Raw genomic sequence first — 7,785 nt, forward strand, 5'->3', positions numbered from 1 at the left:
TTTGCCTATAATGCAATGGCGATCTTCTCCTTCATCAGATCCTGCAAAAATTTATTAGACAAATGCAAATGTAATTGCTTCAAGGCCTTCTGATCTTTACGCTTCTTCTATTCATCCGTCAATGTCGAATGTATCTTATATATCCCCAACAGGACATCTTCCAAATTCATCTGCGCAAGAATTGCTTGCATCTTTATCTACCACAATGCGAATTTGGTGTTGCGATCCAACAACGAAATTTCATACTTCAATGACGCCATTATCGTGATCAAGATAAGCAACTTGGAAAGCTCTGATACCAATTTGAAAAAAATAGAATGTCAATAATGGCAAGAAAAGAGAGAAAAATAGAACACACAAATTTTACGTGGAAACCCTTTCGGGAAAAAACCACGGACAGAGGAGAAAAAAATCCACTATGTCGAATTTGAATAACTAAAAGGAGTATAGATTGCATCTATTTATAGGTTTAGAAAACCTTATTCTAATCAACATCTAATAGAAGTAATGTAGTAAGGTTGAAACACATTATTCAAATCAATATCAAACAGAGGAAGTAAACTTCTATATGGATTCTTCTTGTGCAGCCTGTATTTAATTTTAATAAGAATTTGGGTCACAACTCTAACAAATGGTATTATAAACGCTTCTAAAATTGAATATGATGTCATTTATTTTGCCAAAAAAATACAAAATATAAAAAAAGATTGACTTAATCAAATTTTATATTCATTTAAATTATTTTTCAAAACCCAAAATGTAAAGAAAATTATATTACGAAATTTTTTTTCTTATAATGGGAAAAGCTATGTCAATAAACAAAAGAGATAAAAAAAACACAAAGAACCAAAAATTTTGCTTATGTTATAAATATTATTATTATAAGTGTATGTTCATCAAGATAATAAATTGATATATTTTAAGGCTCTAATATCCATTAAGAATATAATTTTATTTCATTTATATTTTTTATATCTATAAATATCCATTTCAGAGAAGCATTGGTAATATACCTATTGATTAATCCCTAACCACTTGCCATTCATCTACTCCACAACTTTCAACATAATAGGCAAGGAAATTTATAAAATCAACCAATATCTATTAACATATATCCCCAAATGATCAACTACCTTAGAGTTTTTAATAATACACACCAAAAAAATTATATAACAAGTTCATCATTCTAGAATGTTCTTGGCACTATTTTTTTAGACATTTTAGTAAAAAAAATAGGTTTCTTTATGAAAAAATATTTACTTTAAGGTTTATTTTAAATTATTTTTTTATATTATGCATAATATTTGGATGATTAAAATTTTATTTCTTTTTAAAATCGAGGATTGAACACCATGCGTATTGTTTATCTAATATATTGATTTATTGATATTCCTTTTTATCTTTTTTTAAGTAATTTTATTAGCTTATAAATATTCTTCTAATGTGTTTTTAGTGATAATCATGTCAAACATTGCAAAACTCGAGTTTACAACTCTTGATATAATTGGGAAAAGTTGTTTATCATGGAGACTTGATGCTAAAATTCATCTAGGTGTTAAAGGTCTTGGAAATACAATGGTGCAAAAGTAATGAGGAATCTAATCAAGATAAAGCCAAAGCCATGATTTTCCCCTATCATCATATTTATGAAGGTTTGAAAGTAGAATATTTGACCATAAAGGAATCGCTTGAATTGTGGAATAATATGAACAAAACATGCGACCATAAAAAAATAATTATTCCCAAAACTCGTTATGATTGGATGCACAATTAGTAAGAGAGTACAACTCTGCATTATTTAAGATAAGATCTCAAACAAAATTGTATGGAGAGAAAATTACTGATGCAAACTTAGTAGAGAAAACTATCTCAACCTTGCACTTATCTAATGTGCTCATATAGTAGCAATATCATGCAAAGGGTTTTAAAAAATACTCTAAATTAATCTCATGCCATTTGCTGGCGAAGAAAATAATGAGTTATTAATGAAAACCATAAAAGTCATCCCACTAGTTCTGCTTTATCCCCAAGAGTGAATGTGGCAATACACATTATTTCCAAAAGTGAAAGAAATCATAGTCATGGTCATAATAATGGATGTGGTCGAAGATGTAATAATCATTGTTGTCATGGTGATAATATTAACCACCAATAGAAGAATAATATTAAAAATAAAATAAAGGTGGTTTAATCATCTTACAAAGCTAAATTAAGCCATTGGTCGATGTGGTATGAAAGACATTAGTATCGTACTTGTCATACACTTGATCATCTTGCAAAGCTAAATTAAGCCTCTATCAAAAAAGAAAAGAAAAAAATGTTAAAACAAATTTGACATATCAAAATGAAAACCTAGAGGCCAATTTTGCACACAGCTGATGATCTTAGTTATAGAACTAAAGCAAAATCTATTTGCAATACTGATTTAACCCACTTGGATGTGGAAGACTTTCTTTTAGAATGACAGTGTAAAAGTTAGGAATGAAAAGAACATTTTGAATTATTATTTTTCTATTTAAACATTTGAAATATTATTTTCGGGAAAAAAGTTGTATTTCCATGTTATTCAGTTTTAGTTTTTTTTTGGCTAAAGTGTTTTTTTTTCTTGAACATCCCTTATTGTGTATTTTATTTATGAAGAGAATAAAATTTCCCAATTCTTTGGTTGGTCCCACGATCAAGAATAGAGATATATGTCTTGTAGACTATGCAACAATGCATACAATATTTAAAGATAGGAAATATTTTTTTCAATTAATAGCAAGTGATGCAAAAGCTAATACCATACCTAGTAGTGCAAAACTAATTGAAGGCTCCAGAAGAGTTACGATATTATTACCCCTATTGGGATCTAGTGCCCTTAGTGTAATATTTTTTTCTATATGTATTAGTATTTTTTGAATAAATTGGTTTAACAAAATATCCATCAATTTAATTAATATCTTTGTATATCGTCCTCAATTGTTTTTGCATGCAAAGCAAAATGAAAATAAATATTAGCTCACTAATTATCTATCACTTAACTAATACTAAATGATATTACATGGTCAAATTGTGATATGGAAAGACAACTTATATTAGTAGGAAATCTAAACATATCCTTAGTCTAATCAAAATTAAGAAAATTAATTGGAAAACTAATATATTGTCTATCAAGTCAAATTACAAGATACCTTGTCTTGGATATCGAAGTTGATGACTCTTAAAAGATAGAGACATAGATGTGATTGAAAAGACTGGCAGTACATCGGAAAGGAACCAAGTAGAATAGATCCTAGATTCATTTATAGATCCATTCACTTGTGACGTTCATAGTGTGGCATACCTTAATCTTGAGTGGATGATGGACTATGTACGTGTGACTCGTATATTTTGAAGTAAATGAAAGACTGAGTTCAAACAGTTAATGAACTAAAAGCTAGTGAATTGGGTATATGACTTCTGGAATATGTAGCATAATTCCACAACAGTGGAATTCATCGCCCAATTAAAGGGTAAATGATATTTTCTCATTAGCATTACATAATAGATGAAAAGTAACGTGGCCACAGGCCATTTGTCTTAGTGATAAATGATTTAATTACTGTTTGTTGTAATTGACATTTCATAAAGGAAGATGCAATGGTTACCATGAGATAAAATAGGATTATATTGGAAAAACGAATTTATCCCAAAGATATTAAGGATATCCTATGAGGGTAACATACTTATAACAAGGTTATTGGATGAACACTACATAAGTGGCTTTCATAATAATATATGATAAAGGAGACCTGAGTCACGATACTTTAGTAGAATGGCTTTGTCATTAAATAATGTGGTAATTAATAAGCGAAAATCCAAAATGTGGGGTGTGCCTCGCATTTATTGGACATGTTACAAGAACTTTAGATGAGAATTGACGAGCAACCAAAAAGTGCCAAAACAGGCCCGACCTTGGGACGAGCAGATCGACTTGTCAAGACGACACGATGGACAACATTGTGACAAGGCGAATGGGACGTTGTGACGTTAAAACATGTTATCCTATTTGGCAGTCGTGTTTTAGACTTCAAGCTAGACTTCTTCTCTCAGTTAGACTCTGATTATTCTAGATATATTTTAATATGATTAGAACTCTAATCTTAGCCTATTTAAAGGGACATTATATTCCTGTTTTGATATGCCAACTAAAAAAAGGGCTTTTCTTTATAGGCGACAAGATATAGTCGCATTTGAGCTTTAGTGAGAGTTTTGTGTTAAGTATTGAGGGTGTTTTATACCCCTTTTGTGAGTGCCTTATGAGATTTAGGGTTTTTTTACTGGTTTGATCTTTCAGATTTTAATCTTTGTATTCAAGGTTTTGGGTAATGTACGTTTAGTACATTTAGGTTTATTTTCTCCATATTTTACTCTCGTTTTGTTTACTCATATAGTGAAAATTTGAAGCCTTATTTTCCGGTGGTTTTTCCCTCTTTGAGGGTTTCCATGAAAAATATTTGGGTTCATTCTCCATTTTCACTATCTCGTTATTTAAATGGGTCATTCCCCAACACAAAACTTAATTACAAATTATTTTAGCCCTAATTATATATGTCTAAATGGTCCCCCTACTAGCTTGAGATAACCAAAAATGAATTGCATTAGAACCAAATAATATGGAATGAATGAAAACACTAAAGTAAGAGAAATATATCTCATGTATCAGTATTTGCAATAAATGTGATTTCTTGCTAAGTACAAAAATGACTTCAAAATTAATTTAATATTTTTGAATTATTATTTAATTAATTATAATTAAATATTTGGAGTTCAAAATAGCAATTAAATTAATTAGTCAATATGGATTTGTTAAATAAGACAATTAAATATATTTTCACATAGATTCTAATATGGTAAAGCTGCAATTACTTTAACAGAATTAGAATTGGGTTAAGAAGCTAATTTAATTAATTTAAATAAAATTAAATAAATACTATTTTGGGCTAGTAGAAAATGAATATTGGATTGGGTAAATTATAGGTGTGGGATTAAAGTCCAGGAAACGACCCAATACAAGAAATGCCCAACTTAGTCCTATATCATGTAATGGGTGATCTGCCACAATTTGTTTTAGAAGATTAAACTATTTTCCGTACCTAATGAGCTCATGGGAAAGCAATTTAGATATGTTTTTATTTAGTTTTCATTTTTAGTTCGTAGATAATAAAATGAGCATTTTTGACTATTTATATAACCATGTTCAGTGAGTGTGTAGCACACTATTCGGAGGCATGGAGACAGTAGACTGTTCGCGTTGCAACACAGAGCTAGGATGTCACAACACAACAAAAGAAATATCATAGGAGCAGTCTGCCTTCAGTGTCACGACACAACCCTGAAGACATACCCAAGCTAGTAAACAGCCAATTGTGTTGTGACACAAGCCAAAGGGTGTCACGACATTGATTTGACAAGATCAATTAATGAAGCAAGGGTGTTTCCATCCACACAACAAACTTTAACACCAAAAATTTAGTCGAATTAGGTCAAGGACAGATGGCCAACCCTAGGCCTATACATAGGATTACTCTACTCAGTTTACAAACAGTTCCTACTTAGTTTAATTTTCCATTTCTTGTTTAGTTTTATTTCTAATTGTAATTTATGTTTCTTTTCAATTATAAGTTTAGTTTTTATTTCGTTCTTCAAGTAATTTAGATTGTGGATTCACCAAACTAGTTCAATGGATTACCGTTCGCGCTACTATTAATATATCATGATTTTTCTCATCTCTTCTCTTGAATTTTTTTAATGTTTATGTCTTTAATCAAGTTCATGATTTATGTTAAATCCATGGTGAACTAATTCAATAATGGGAGATTAACGACTAGATGTAGGATTAATTAGTTTCTATGTAGGGTTTCTTAGCGGATCAGCTGGTTGAGGTAGGAATAACTAAAAACCCTAGGCTTGATTAGGGGCGAAGCCAATTATTTTTTTAGGGGGTTGAAATTAAATTGTAATTTTACAATAGTAAAAATGCAATTTCACCATTTGAATGTCCTATATTTTTATAATTTTTAAAAGATTAAATCAAAATTTTATCATTTTTAAGGGGCAAAGTGTAATTTTAAATTTTAAAATTTTAAATGACCTAAATGGAAAATTTTCCATTTTAGAAGGGGTCGGGGCCCCTGCCAACCCCCTCGATACGCCCCTAGGCTGGATGAGCCTAGGAAGTCATATAGGTAGGAATAAACCCAAGATTGATATTCCCTATTCGTGAAAACCTTACCCCAATCTGGTCTAAACGATGAGGTCAAGAGATAAGTAGTTCTTACCGACTCATTAGGTTAGTGGAAGGTCGAGAGGCCCTACTAGGTTAATGACTAGTTCATTGGATAGGACCCGAAATAGGAATTAATTATGAACACTGAAACAAGTTAGTCTTCTGTCATTTATATCTGATTAAATCTATAATTTGTTTTCCCCAGTTGTTTTAATGTTCTTTTATTAGTTAATAAAATAGCTTTTATCGCTACCCTAGGATTTATCGTAATATAGTTTAATTAAATTACTAACCGTTAACATAGAAATTAGGATTAGTTTAATCTTGCCTCCCTTAGGTACGATCCTTGGAGTACTTCCATGCTTCATTGTATAACTATATTACAACTTGGCCCGTATACTTGAGGAAACCACCTAACACTTATGTTTGGTTGTAGTATTCACACTTTAGACGTTAGTACGTCTGGTGGTGGTCAAGTTGTTAGCGTCATTGCCAGGGAGGCAACGTCACTGAATTTATTTTAATTTTTTCCTTTAATAAGATAGTTAGGAAAAAATTGTAAATTATAAATACGATTTTAATCTTTATTTTTATTTTCTTCTACTAACGTTTTTAATTTTCTTTATGGTTTCAGTGTATGACTCAAAGTAGGGACACACCTCTAGAGCTAGCCGCTGATCCAGAAAGAATTATATGCCAAAATCATCGACAGTAACAACAACAGAAGATAAATAACCCACCTGCTATGATTAATCCACCACGCGATAATCCACTTTTCGACGAACATAACTTACAAGATCTACCACCACCACCACTACAATTATCAATAGAGCCACCAATGGCTTGAGAGGAGCACACGCTGAGAGACTATGCGCTACCAAACCTTGACACAGTACAAGGAAGCATCACAAAGCTGACCAAAACAATGAACAATTTTGAGATAAAGTCGGCCATGATCCAGATGGAGGGAGACTATGATGGAGGAGCCAAATCAACACTTAAAATAGTTTCTTTAACTTTGTGACATTTTTAAAGTAAATGGGGTCACCGATGATGCTATTCGTCTTTGGCTATTCCCCTTCGCCTAAATAGATAACGCTTTCTCTTGGTTAGATTCGCAGGCACCAAGATTTATAAGATATGGAACAAACTTGCAGAGAAATTCTCGTACAAGTTCTTTCCTATTAGCAAAATGGTCCAACTAAGGAGAGAGATTGCAATGTTTAAATGTTGGAAGGAGAAAATTTTCACGAAGCTTGGGAGTGTTTTAAGTCACTAATACAAAGATGCCCACACCATGGTCTACCTAAATGGTTACGGTTGCAGATGTTCTACAATGAGTTTGATGCACATTCGAGACAAGACTTGATAGAGCCACAAGAGGAGCCTTGATGAACCAAACATACGAAGATGCGTAGGAATTGATAAAAATATGGCAATGAATGTTGGAAAAAATCGATTTGAAAATGGTTTTCTTGCATTGCGAAAAATTAAAATTTTGAAAATCGACCCGGTTTATGATATTTATAACAATA

The 7,785-nt window shown here is 31.4% G+C and overlaps 1 non-coding gene across 1 annotated transcript; it reads right to left on the minus strand.

Moving 5' to 3' along the window:
* Positions 1 to 7,448: 7,448 nt before the first annotated feature.
* Positions 7,449 to 7,554, minus strand: LOC121215187 (small nucleolar RNA R71). Its single transcript, XR_005910916.1, has one exon. It is a non-coding gene; the product is annotated as a small nucleolar RNA R71 (small nucleolar RNA).
* Positions 7,555 to 7,785: the final 231 nt, after the last annotated feature.

The sequence above is a fragment of the Gossypium hirsutum genome, chromosome D02 (genome assembly GCF_007990345.1).
Source record: "Gossypium hirsutum isolate 1008001.06 chromosome D02, Gossypium_hirsutum_v2.1, whole genome shotgun sequence".
In the NCBI taxonomy this organism is placed as follows: Eukaryota; Viridiplantae; Streptophyta; class Magnoliopsida; order Malvales; family Malvaceae; genus Gossypium; species Gossypium hirsutum.